Below are 13,144 nucleotides of genomic sequence, written 5' to 3'. Positions count from 1 at the left end.
TGTGTTCCGGAAGCTGGATCACGCCTGAACTGTCACGGACACGGCTGAACACGTCCTCGTCCCGGCCCCCCAGTGACCATAGCTCCCCGGAGTCAGGCCCCTCACATGAGCCCCACCTGCAGCCCCACTGAAGGGCATTTACTCTCTGTCTCTCCCCGTCCAGCCCCACCGGGTTGGCCAGCTGGGGAGGGGCCACTGGCCTTGGCACATGGGTGTATAGGAAGTGAAGGGATGCAGAGAGGCAGATGGCCAGAGATAGGGGCAGAATCCCAAAGCTTGGACTGGGAGCCCAGTGTTTCCTGGCCTCTAAGTGGGGGCTTCACCAGCCTTGCCAAAAGTCCCGGCAGTGAGGGAAAGGCTCTTCCCACTCATTCCTGGCACCCCTCATCCTGAGCTAGGGGCTGTCCTTCTAGGCCTTTCTGAGGAAAGGAGAGCCAGTCCTGGAGGGAAAGCACGGGCCCTCCCGTCCAATCAGCCCCCAACACACACTGGCTACATGCCTGCTTTCCTCTCCAATCCCAAAGACTTTATTTAACTGGCTTCCTAAATAAACGTAAAACGCATGTAAATGGCAATTAATTAATAACAGCAAACGTTTCCATAGTGCCTACCATGGCTCAGATGCTATTCTCAGCACTTTACAAATATTAACAGCTATTAATCCAAACTATGAGAAAATGAGGCCCAGAGTGGTTAAGTTGCCCAAGATCACACATCTACTGAGTGGCAGGGCCGGGGTTCGAACACGGGCCATGGGCCCCCAACACCATGCTCATTAGGTCATCACGCTCTAGGGCCTCTCAAACCCCAGACGAATTAAGGGCGCCCAGTCCGCCCCAATACCCCGAAGCGACTGCCCTCACTAGGTCCTTAGGAGTCCTGAACGTTCCATGAGTGTCCTGCTTATCCCTGTACCTGCATCCCCGTCTTGTTTCCCACTTTGGGGGGAAGGGGCACACTGCACCTGCTGTGATCCGCTTGCCTTTTTTTTAAGCTTAAGAAAGGGGCGCCTGGGTGGCTCAGTGGGTTAAAGCCTCTGCCTTCAGCTCAGGTCATGATCCCAGGGTCCTGGGATCGAGCCCCACATCGGGCTCTCTGCTCTATGGAGAGTTGCTTCCTCCTCTCTCTCTCTGCCTGCCTCTCTGCCTACTTGTGATCTCTGTCAAATAAATAAATAAAATATTAAAAAAAAAAAAAAAAAAGAACCATGGTAATGAGTTCACACCAGGACACAGACATCAGCCTCGCTCTTCTGAACGGCTGCGTAGTACAGGGTTTTGTTTTTTTTTTTTTGGATCTATCATAACTGATGTAACTCTACCACTGGACGCTGAGGGGTCCCCAGGGTTTTGACGATCTGAATAAGGCAGTGACTCATGTCCCCCATACACAGGGCCTTGAGCAAATGGATACATGAGCCTCTAGGGCATGTGCCTGGAAGTGGATCGCTGGGTCAAAGAGAATGCAATTTGCATTTTGGTTGGACGCAAATCACTTTCCACTACATAGGGGGCAGTGCCCTGTAGCCCTGAACTCAGAACTGTCAAAACTAAAATTTTATCTTCAGCAAAGGGCTTTAGGATACAAACGAAAATGTCTGCAAATTCCCTTGTGAGTCAAAAGATCCCACAACAGCCACACAGCCCTCCTCATGCAGGGCCCCTCCTCCCTGGGGCTCATTTGGAACCACTGAGGAAGGAACAGGGAGACTGGCGCCCATTTTACAGGAGGGAAAAGAGAGGTGCCTAGTCCCAGCCCGTATGCAAATTGCTGCTCAGATACAATTTCTTGACAATGCAGAAACCCAGGATCTTTTCCCTCCAGGACAGAAAGCTGTCCTCCCCTTTTTCTTCACCTTTTAGGGTTGATTCCTAACCCCTGTTCCAAGCCCAAGGCTTTCCCCAGGAAGGAAGTGAGACACCAGCATGTATGGAGCCCAGAGCTTTACCTGCCTTACTGCATTTACAGATGAGGAAACCAAGGCACAGAGAAGGAGGGATCTGCCTGAGGTCCCAGAGGCAAGGGAACAGGTGACAACAGGGGGGATTCAGCGGGAGCCTTGGCTCTAAGCCCTTCTCTCCCTCCTTTAACCACACTGCCTCTCCGGACTTTGGCGCTGGAATCTGGGGGTGTCTGCTACAGGCTAATCTGGGGCAGGGAGGTCTTCAGGCGAGGACACGGACCCGCAAGCCCCGTGCACGTCCATAGCCCTGTGGTCACCATTTGTACACACGTGCCCCTAGCCTCAGAAGGGTGCTGGGGAGGGAGTAGGGGTCTCTCAGGGCAACCATTGCCACCACTAGACACCCTCATGGCCCAAGAGTTAGGAGAGAGTTCATGCTACCTGACGCCATGTTGGTCTCCCCACTCGGGAGCTGTGACACCTTGGATGAGTCACTTAGCCCCCATCTCTGGGCCTCAGTTTACTCATCTGCAAAATGGGGACTAATAGGTAGATACCTCAGGCACCTGGATGGCTCAGTCAGTTAAATGTCCAACTCTTGGGATGCCTGGGTGGCTCAGTCCTTAAGCATCTGTCTTTGGCTCAGGTCATGATCCCAGGGGTCCTGGGATTGAGCCCCACATCAGGATCCCTGCTCAGCAAGGAGCCTGCTTCCCCTCTCCCACTCCCCCTGCTTGTGTTCCTGCTTACTCTGTGTGTCAAGTAAATAAGTAAAATCTTTTTTAAAAATGTCCAACTCTTGGTGGCGCCTGGGTGGCTCAGTGGGTTAAAGCCTCTGCTTTCGGCTCAGGTCATGATCCCAGGGTCCTGGGATCGAGCCCCACATTGGGCTCTCTGCTCAGCAGGGAGCCTGCTTCCTCCTCTCTCTGACTGTTTCTCTGCCTACTTGTAATCTCTGTCTGTCAAATAAATAAATAAAATCTTTAAAAAAAAAAATGTCCAACTCTTGATTTTGATTTTGGCTCATGTCATAATCTCAGGGTCATGAGACAGAGCCCCACGTCAGGCTCTGCGCTGGACCTGGACTCTGCTTAACATTCTCTCTCCCCCTCTCTTTTTCTGCCCCACCCCCAACTCTGCCTCTCTCTCCCTAAAATAAAATAAGTAAAAAATAGCACCTCACCAGGTTACTAAGACAATTAAGAGTAAACACATGTAAGGCTCTTGGAAGGGTCCTGGGCCACGCTGGTACGTGGCCCACACTGGTACATGGCCATCATGAACCCTCCTAACACAGGCTGCAGTGGGCACAGCTCTGCTGGGGAAGCCAGGGACTCAGGCTGGAGTCTCCTATCCACCAGCGGGTGAGCTGAGTCTCATAAGTATCCTCATCTGTGCAAAGGGGGGGGGTCCCACCACCTGTCCCAGGGGGCTCCCAGCAGCATACCTAAGGCCAAGCAGGCAACCCCAGGAGGCTCAGTCAGTGCCAAGAAGCCCGCCCCTGAAGCTATCAGCACCAAAACGGGAGACAGCAGCGGGGCCCTGTGTGTGGATTCCATACCCCGGGAGGGGAGGGGCCCCAGGGGGAAGGCTCACTACAGAGACCTGGGAAGCCGCCGGGGGCAGCCAGACCCGCCTGCAGGCTGGGCTCTGTCTCTCTTCTCAGTGCGACCTCAGCCTCTCACAGTCTCGGGCTTCCCCTCTGTAAAATGGGCAGGACGGCTCCCGCGCAGACCCTCCCCCGGGCAGCCACAAGCAAGGAGCCAGGTCAGGGGCGTGAACGTGCTTAAGCAAACAGGTGCAGTCACTTGGCTATTTCCTTTTTTTATTTTTATTTTTTTTAAGTCTTCCTTGAGCTAAGCATGGTCTGGCGCTCTCAAGGTGGGAGTCTGAGCAAGAAGAAAGGTGTTGTGATGTTCCCTGAAACGAGGGTCTCTCTGAAAAGGCTTGTCCTGCCACGACAGTCTCTGGCAAAAGACGCCTTCGGGCTGGTGAAGGCAAGCTAGTGGGAAACCAAAGGGAGGCCCCAGAGTACAGAAGCCATGCGGATTGAAAAGTGCACAGAGGAAAAGGCCCGGAAGACGGTAGGGGTGTTGGGCTCAGGTGAGCATTAAAAGAAAGGACAATAAAAATAACCGTTCCCATGTTTTAAAAAAGAACATTACGGCAAAAACATCATAGCAGGTCAGAACCAGGAAGCCTTTACGCTGAACAGGGCTCTGTCTGGCTTTTCAGGTGCGGAAGCCGAGCCTGGGAGGGAAGGGCCCACAGCTCTCCTTCTGCAGAGGCAGAGACCTAAGGCCAGCAGGCAAAGGGTGGGATCTGTTGCAAGATCTGGGTTCCAGTCCCAGCTCTTCCACTTCCCAGCAGCACAGCTGACACCTCCCTTCCGAGCCCCTGCCACGCAGAGGTCCTGTGCCAATGCAACGAGGCATTTCCCACGGAGAGCGCTCTCGGCGAACACCGGCCACTGCTAGCTCTATGACATTCGCTGGCCCGAGTTTGGGCAGCAGGGTCATGGACAACTTTTTTCTCTTGAGGGTCAGCTCCTGGAAGACAACCGCCAAGACAGGCAGACTCCCTGAGCAGTGCTCCTTCCAGCTACACTGGGGAGAATGGCTAGCAGGAGCCTGTAACCTTTCGGCCACGCGCAGACAGAGTGAGAGACAGAGGGGCAGGGAGGAAGCCCCAGCTCCCAGGCTGCAGGGTGGGCCCAAGTGGGGTCAGCTCAGTGATCCGGACCACCCAGCAAGCTGAGAGCAGCCAGCAGGAGCACCATCCTCCACCCTCCGCAGCCCTGCCCACTAGAGCAGGTATCTTCCCAGCTCTAATTGAATCCAAAAGCTTATCAGTTCCTCCTCCCTCTAGAGTTCAAGGTCCATCCAGCCCAGAAGCCCAGTGGGAAACCCTGTGCCAGCCTGCACCTGCCCCTTCTCCCAAGATCACCTCACTCCAAGCCATCTCCCACCCATAATCAACAGAGTGGCCCCAGCCCTCTTTCCTGGATGAAGCCTGAAAATTTACTCCTGGAAATCAGGGAGGCTGCCGGAGTCAGGCCCAGAGTTTGAGGATGGGGAGGGCTGGCCTCTGGAGCAAGAGGTCAGTGGGGGAGGGGAGGGCGGGCAGGGGTCCAGACAGGCAGAAATGCAGCCCCAGAAGCTGGGGAAGCAGCTGGTGTTGGCCTATCCAAGTCAGGCAGCCTTGCTGCAGGAAAGGAGACTGCCAGGCAGCCTTGGCGGGAGACAAACAAGAAACAGATTCTGGCCCACCCACCCACCTCAGACCTGGTCTCAGAGGGAGCTGTGTGCATCTTCTGGAAGCCAGGAGAAATGTGTGGGACAGGGGAGCAAGAGCCAGAGCTTGGGCTGGTCAGGACCAGGACTCCTCCAAGCAACCAGGCCTTCCAGATGTTTCTGCGGCTTTTGGCCTTTTGTCAGACAGACTCAGGGCTGACCTGCCCCCAGCCCCCTGCGGTCACCGTGAACATTCCACAGCACAGACCCACAGACTCTCCTTGTCACCTTCGGAATGAGGTCTAGGATCCAAGCAAGGCCCTCAAAGACTCGCCTCTGCCCCTCTCCACTCTCAGGGCTCAGCAGCTCCCAGGCCCTCCCCAACTGGAAACTCTGCTCCAGCTCTCATGAAGGCCCTTCTGGCCCATGACCTTGCCAACCTGTTTTACATTCCTGGGTCCTTTTGCTCAGGCTGTTTATTCCCTTCCGGGTAGAACTCCCGCTCACAACCAGCAAGCAAACTCCTACTTAACCTTCAAAACCCAGACCCAGTTTCTCCTCCCCAGACCCATTTCATGAAATGGTTCCCAAAGCTGGCTGTGAAGCTTTAAAAAAAAAAAAAAAAGAAATAAAGAAAAGAAATACATGTGTCCCAAGCGCATGACTCTGACAACTCAGGATGCAGCCAGGGAAAGTCCATTTTCAAAGGGCCCAACGATTCTGGGACACATACAGCCCTGAATATAACAGCCAACCCCCTCCGTGGATTCTGACTTCTCTTCATATCCGTGCCCGGAGGACCAGTCCACACGCAGGACAACAGCCCCTCAACGGCACTGAGTTAAGCACAGAAGCTAAGAAACTTCACCTGCCTGGGACCTACTCTCTGTGGAACCCGTGGGGCGGGTGTGTCCCCAGGCCTGGAGCAGCTGTGGCTACTGGGCTTCCTGCCGGATGTAAAGAAAGGCACAGCCCAGGTGAGAAGTGGGAACCCCAGGCCCCTCGGGTATCCTCTGCCCTGCGCAGAAAGACCGCGGGTGGGAGGGGAGGCGGGGGGAGGCAGGGACCAAGGGGGAGAGGAAGGGGGAGGGGCAGGGAGGCAAGCCGTGGACGGAGCACCCTGTGGGAGGGGGACCACCAGCTACTGTGTGCACAGCAGCAGGCCACCTGCAGCTCTGCCCTGGGTGCAAGGGGTTGCCCGCTGGAAGCTCGGGGCGCAATCCTGGAGAGACAAGACCACTCCTCCAAGGAAACACCAAGGAGCTCCAGCAGGAGGCAAACATCCAGGAGCCAGAGCCTGGGACAGAGACCCGTGAGACCGCAGGAAGCTAGTCCCCCTCTGTGCCTCCTGGCCTCAGCTGTCACGTGCAGGTATAAATGAAATGACAACTGACCACGCTGTCGGAGTCTTACTCCATGCTAGCTCCCTGCCCGGCTCCTGCTGCTCTTTGAGGACCCGCATCCCATTCTGCAGACTACCCCACTGAGTCCAGACAGACCACCCACCACACTACCGGCCCTGTCCTCTGTGACCCTCACCAGCCCTGAGGTCACGAGGTGACCATCTCTTGACATCACTTCACAGCCGTGCAGCAAGCATACTGAACAGTGTCCTTTTGTTAATTTTGTTAATCCCCGACCACCGAGGCGGAGACTGAGGGAGGCTCCCCCGCCACACAGCTCCTGAGCGGGGAGTCCCTGTGAGCAGGGGAGCCAGGGCAGGACCCCTGGGCTAGTTCTAAACCGGATCCCCAGCACGGAGTATGCACCAGGAAACACGGAGTGGGTGAGTGCACGGGTGAGAGAGGGAAGCATCTTCCCTGCTCCTCCCCAGCCTCTGAATGCCAGAGGGACAAGGAGGCCAGCTCCCCCAGCCACTAGACGCCAGGCCACTCCATGGGCTTCCCCAGTGGGAAGGGGGAGGAGGGGCTACGAGGAGCAACCTCCAGGCTGGGCAGGGGTGAGGCTTGGTCAGAGGCTGAAGCCTCGGGCAATGGAGGCTCTGTCCCAGCCCAGAGTAGGCGTCCCCACCCCCTAGCCTCCTTCCCCCACCGACTTCCTAGGCGTGCCCCTGGTCCATGATCTCCAGGCAGGACAGGTGGGGAGCAGCCCCCAGGAGAAAGCCTCTGGGCAGAAAAGCCCACCCACTCAGCACCCCTCCAGGGGCAATCCCTGGGGGCTGTTGCCTGGGAAACCAGAGCCAGCCTGGAGAAGCTGCCAGACCATGTACATAAACAGGGCTGCCCAGACGGGTCCCCAGTCCCCTCCCTCCTCTCACGGCCCCTGCTCATTAACCGCTCTGTCAGCAGTAACCCAGCCCGGGGCAAGAGGCTCCTCGCTGAAGGGCCAGGGGCAAAGCCTCCTACTACGGGCTGAACTGTCCTGTCCTCAGCCCTGGAGGGTGCTAGACCCTCAGCCATGTCCTGGGTGGGCCACATGATGGGGCGCCATGGCCCATAGTCGGGAGGCCAGAAGGGGGCAGTATTGACTTTGTGTTACCCCTTCAACCCTTCCGAGCCTCTGTTTCCCCAGAAGCCCCCTCGAGGGCAATCTAGCACCAGCGTGGGTCCAGCCAACTCATTCTAGCAACAACGGCATTTCCACGCTGGAACCAGACCTGAGAGGTGGGCCTCCTCTCCCTTTCAGATGGGGGAAGCTGAGGCTCACACTGGCAAAGCACTTGCCTCAACTGCCTCGAAGCACAAGGCGGGACGAGGAAAGGAAGGTCTGACTCCATGCAACTGGGCAGAGCTGATATAGGGGAAGGATGGAACGTCCAGCCTGCAGAGAGACCAGAAGAGCTGGGCCTTCCAGGCCAGGGCACCTCCCCGGGAAGGCGGCCAAGCCTGCAGGTGAAAGCAGGGGTGGGGGGAGCGGGCAAGAGGTACATCCCAGCCACCCACCCCCGGCACACAGGTGATACCAGGGGCAGGGGCCAAGACTGCCTGGGTGGCTCCCAGCCGCCCCGCAAGCTGACCGAAAGCCTCAAGGAGAGGGAAAGCTGAGGCCTGTCTGCTTCACCCCCAGACACCCAGGTATCAGGTCGCTGCCCCAGGAGCACCCGAGGTCCCTGAGTGGCCTCAGGCACGGTGAGACCAGGGGGACTCACGGCCCGGGAACATCAGCTTCTTTGGCATTCCAAGTCCCCCTCGCTCACCTCCGGGGACTCAGGCTCCCCTGCTTTCATGGTGACGAGCTTGCCCGTCCTTGTCCCCACGCAACAAGCATTTCACTGCACACCTACTGCCCACAGGGCCCCAGCTCAGCCTGGGACAAAGGAACAAAGGAGAGGCCCAAGTTCAGGTCTGTAGGTGCACCTGCCCAGCAGGGGGTGGCCCATGGGACACTCCAGGAGCATGAAGTGCAGGCAGCCCAGCCTGCTTTGCTGACCAGGAGCCCAGTGGACTCGGGGCCTGTGTTTCTTTCCAGATCAGAGCCTAGGACCGGGTTCCTGGGGTCAAAACATATTCCAGTCCTGGCTCCGCTACTTGCTAGAACCTGCTTAGCTGAGTCTGCACCAGGGGGAGGGAGATATCTCGGCTTTGGAGGAGGGATGAATGAGGTAAGAAGTGCTGCCTTGCATGGGCAGGAACTCACCAGAAGGCATGGCTCATTACTGCACAGCAGGCAGTGGCAAGGAGATTAGAGGTCAGGGATAGAAGCTGACCCACAGCAGCCCTGGCTCTCCACCCTCACCCCACCACAGGGCTCCAGCGGCTGGAGCTGAGGGAGTTGCCCCAGCTCCCGACTGTCCCCAGTAAGCACCCCCTCTCTGTTGGGGCCTGTGCACTGCCCCCTCCCCAGGCTGTACAGACTGACTTCCACAAGCAGAGAATTTGGGGTTTAGTCAGGGAGATGGCTTCACATCACTGGACACCAGCATCGTCCCAAATGGGCCATGTGCCTCCTACTCCCCACCCCAGGGGCTCAGAGACCCACACCTCTTTACCCTGTGGGCCTTCAGATGGGGAAGCGCCGGCACCCCTCGACTTAGACACGCGGACCGCGCTTAGACAACATGAAGGACCCTGGACTCTGAGCCAATGCCAGGAGGAACCTGGAGGCTGGGGGTAGGAGGAGGATGTGAGGAGAGGGGTGTCTTTCTGGGGAGAAAGAGAGACAGCCCAGAGACACCTCGGCTCCCCTGTCCCAGATCATTCCCAGCCAACATAAAGATGGCACATGACTGCTCTTCTTAAGGATCAAATATCCAAAAACTTCACCAACCCCACATGAGCTCAAGCCACCACCAGATTCCTCTGCTCCCCTCGGGCAAACATTGCCTGCGCCCCTGGTCCAGGACCCCCCATTCTGTGCTGAGCTATCTAGGTCGGGGTTGGGGGGATGTCTGCCCCCACGGCTCCGGCTCCGAGATGCCAAAGTCAGTGGACCTGCCTGGGCCCCATCCCCCACTTCCTGCAACCCCCTAGCTACTCCCCTCCCCCTCTTCTCCCGCAGGCCCAGTGGGCCACTCCCGGGCTCAGGACTCTGATCAGACTGGAAGATGCCTCCCTGCAGGCAACCTCGGCTGTTCCTGTTCCGTGGTTTGGGACGCCCTCTCTGCAGGGACACCCCCGGCCTGACCTTCCCTGGAACTCCATCCCGGCTTCTCCCTGCATGCCTGCTGGGAACATCCGCTCCATGGTCAGCCAGGCATCCTGAAGTCAATGTCTACACCAACCCTTGCCCACTCCCCAACTCCTCCCAGCCTCCCAGCTCACCCAATGCCCGAACCCGCTTGCCAGGGGCTGGGGCGCAAGCCTCTACCTCACCTTGACTCCCCCTCTCTCTCACCCCTGCATCTCATCCTTTGGCAAGCCTTGTTGGCTCTACCTTCTAAGCCTGTCCAGACTCTGACCACTTCTGGCCACCTCCCCAGTTGCCGCCCTGGGCCAAACCGTCACCACCTCTCAGCTGGACCATTAAAACAGCCCCTGACTGGTCTCCTGCTTCCACTTTCACCCCTCACCCCACATACATTGTTCTCTACACAGCAGCCCAGTTATGCCTCTGCACAAACCCTCCAGTGCTTTCCTACCCCATTCAGAGTGGAAGCCAGGGTCCTCACTTTGGCCTATAAGGCTCTACACGGTGTGGTTCCCACTACCTCCCAGACTGGAGATCCTACCTCTCCCCATACAGCATCTCTACCCCAGTCACGACAACTATGGTGCAGCTCCTCACACACCCACACATGCCCCTACCTCAGGGCCTTTGCACTTGCTCTGCCTGGAATCCTCTTCCCCCAGACATACTCATGGATGGCTCAGTCAGCTGCTTCAGAGCTCTGCTCAAAGACAGGCCTTCCCCATCCATCCTCTTTGAAATAGTACACACACATCCCCATCACACCACTGCCCTGTCTTCTTAGCATTTAACGCCTGTGGACTCCTGAACATTTCAGCTGTTTCTAACAGCTTCCTCCCACTAGAATGTGCACTCGACCAAGGTGGGAGCCTAAGCATTTTCTTCACTGCTCTCTCCACAGCCCTGGGACGGTGCCTGGCAAACAGCAGCCCTCAACACACACCTGCTGAGTGAATGAAGGGATCCCTGGTCCCACACCGGCCCTGGGCTCAGTCCCACCACTGCTACTGGGGGTGGGCAGGGGAGTGGGGAGAAGGTGGCTGAGGCCCGTGGGGTCCCCACTCCTGGGTCTGTGCCTCCTCCTCTCTGAAATCAGCCTGTGGCCAGGACCACTCCTCCCAGGAGAGCTTCACAAACAGATCCCCTGCCAAGCCGGGCAGGAGGCGGTTCCCCAAAACCAGTGTGGGAAGAGGTCTGGGGCCAACGCCAGGGTGTGATCAGGGAGGGGTGGGGCAGAGCTGGAGGGAGGACTGGGACTATTTTTAAAAACTCAGTCCCAAAACGACCACGTTCTTGTTCTGATGAATTGGAAGCATGTAGCCAGGAGAGGGACAGGACCCCGGGGCCCCAAGGGCCGCCCCCCTCGGCCACTCTGGCAGGCAGGTGCACACACGAGTTTTGCCCACGCAGGCAGGTGAGCAACCCGGGCACGCGCTCAGCTTTCCAAGGAAGGGCAGGCAGCTTCCAGCTGGGGCCGCAGAAGGTGAGGCCAGTGCCGCTGCCCAGGCTGGCTGGCCACGGGGAGCGGAGAAGGCCTCCCTTTCAAAGCCCACTAGGATCCAGTCTGGCTCCAAGTCCCTTTCTTCAGGCCTAAGCTCTGTCTCTCTCAGGGAGGGCGCCGTCTGTTGTGTCCCACAAGAGAGGTCTGGGCAGAAAAAACCTCGGCAAAGTCAGAGCTAAAAATACTCAGCCCACCCGACCGAGGCAGGGTGAGCTGGCCAGGCAGCATCCAAGGCCCTCCGGAAACACAAGCCGTGCACAGGTCCCAGGGGACACGGAGGCCTCCACCGCACAGCCCAGCATAGCTCCGGCTGAGCTCTCAAAGCAACCAGCACTTCAGTCCTAATGTTCCCCCACCCCACCCCGCCCCCCTAGCAATGTGCCTCTTCCAGCTGCTCTCTGTTCTCCCCACCTGCGAGGGGGCGTCAGAAATTTGTGTCTTCCCACCAGCCCCACCAGGGAGCGGGCCATCCCACGAGGGGGCGGGCCATCCTACAAGGGGACAGGATCAGCCCCATTATAGAGATGAGGAAACCGAGGCTCAGAAAAGTAGAGCGGGGGGTGCCTGGGTGGTTCAGTCATTAAGCATCTGCCTTCAGCTCAGGTCATGATCCCAGATGGAACCCCACATCGGGCTTCCCTCTCCCTCTCCCTCTCCCACTCCCCCTGCTTGTGCTCCCTCTCTTGCTGTGTCTCTGTCAACTGAATAAATAAAATCTTGAAGGAAGGAAGGAAGGAAGGAAGGAAGGAAAGTAGAGCAATTTGTCCAAAGTCCAGAAGTGCCTTGATTGGATCCAAGGTGCGTCTGGGTCTTTCCCTGGTGCCAGGCTGCCCCTCCCTCCGCAGATCAGGAGGTCCAGCCCACCCCTTGCATTTAACTCCACACCTGAGAGGAGGAGCTGCCTGGGGCTGTGGGAAGGGAGCAGAGAAATTGGACTGGGCATGTGGGGGGGCAGGGAGACTGGGGGACGGTGTCAACCACGAAATGGCTTTGCCCTGAATCCCGCTGACCTGGGCTGGAATCCGCCCCGGGATGCTGACCCAAACAGGGAGCTGTTTCCAAGCTCCGGTCCTCCTTCATTACCAACTCAAACAAGATCCAAACCCGTGCTCACCAAGACAGTAACAGGGCTCTTTGGAACAGGTGACTCCAATACGGCCCCCAGCCCTGCCCTACAAAAAATTCCCAAACTCCCTCCTCTCAGTGTGCCTGCCCTTGGCTGGAACCACGAGGGGAGCCCTGAGCGGTGAGCCCACCCCGCCTCCATCCAGCTCCCAGAGAGGCAGCCACCTGCCCGGGGGGAATGGGGGGCCCTGCGATACTTAGGACTGCCATTGCTCTAAAGCAGTCCCTGGCCCTGTAGAGGCAGGTGGGGGTCCTCAGGTGCCCCTTTTGCCACCGTCGTGCCCCAGGTATTGTTTTGAGGAGCGTGACACCTGGGATCAAACCTGGGGGGGTCCCGACTCTCCACTTACTCGCTGTGACAGTGAGACTGATTCCCCTGCTCTGGTCCCTGGCCCCCTCTTCAGCAGGAAAAATCCCACCACAGAGGGTTGTTATAAGGATTAAATGAGATAACGGTGCCCACAAGTGCTTCACTGAGCGGCTGGAACACAGTAGGTGCCCAAGAAATGTTTGTTGAGTGAATTAATGCACAACGACCTCCTTCAACAGGGACAGCAGACCTGGCCCACAAGGACGGGGCCCCAGTGGAGATGAGGTCCATGCAAGCAAGGCTTGTTGGGGGAGGGAGGGGACAGCCTCTCCTGCAGTGTCTGACGGTGCAGCAGCCCCCACGGAGGGCAAAGGGTGCCCAGTGACATGCCCCGGGACAGCCTGCCGCCCCCGCCTGACCCTGAGGCGGACACACAGCTGTAGAAGCCTCCCCGCCCAGCCTCCACCCGCTTCCCGATGCTTTTC

The 13,144-nt window shown here is 57.8% G+C and overlaps 1 protein-coding gene across 5 annotated transcripts in view; it reads right to left on the bottom strand.

Moving 5' to 3' along the window:
* Nucleotides 1-13,144, bottom strand: part of ARHGEF10L (Rho guanine nucleotide exchange factor 10 like) — a 136,239-nt gene that overhangs the window by 101,454 nt on the left and 21,641 nt on the right. The gene's annotated exons all lie outside the window — the stretch shown is intronic.

Source organism: Lontra canadensis, unplaced genomic scaffold (genome assembly GCF_010015895.1).
Source record: "Lontra canadensis isolate GAN:19392208 unplaced genomic scaffold, GSC_riverotter_1.0 scaffold25, whole genome shotgun sequence".
Classification (NCBI taxonomy): Eukaryota; Metazoa; Chordata; class Mammalia; order Carnivora; family Mustelidae; genus Lontra; species Lontra canadensis.
The sequence above is the reverse complement of the archived record's forward strand: the minus strand, read 5'-3'. Positions and strand labels throughout refer to the sequence as shown.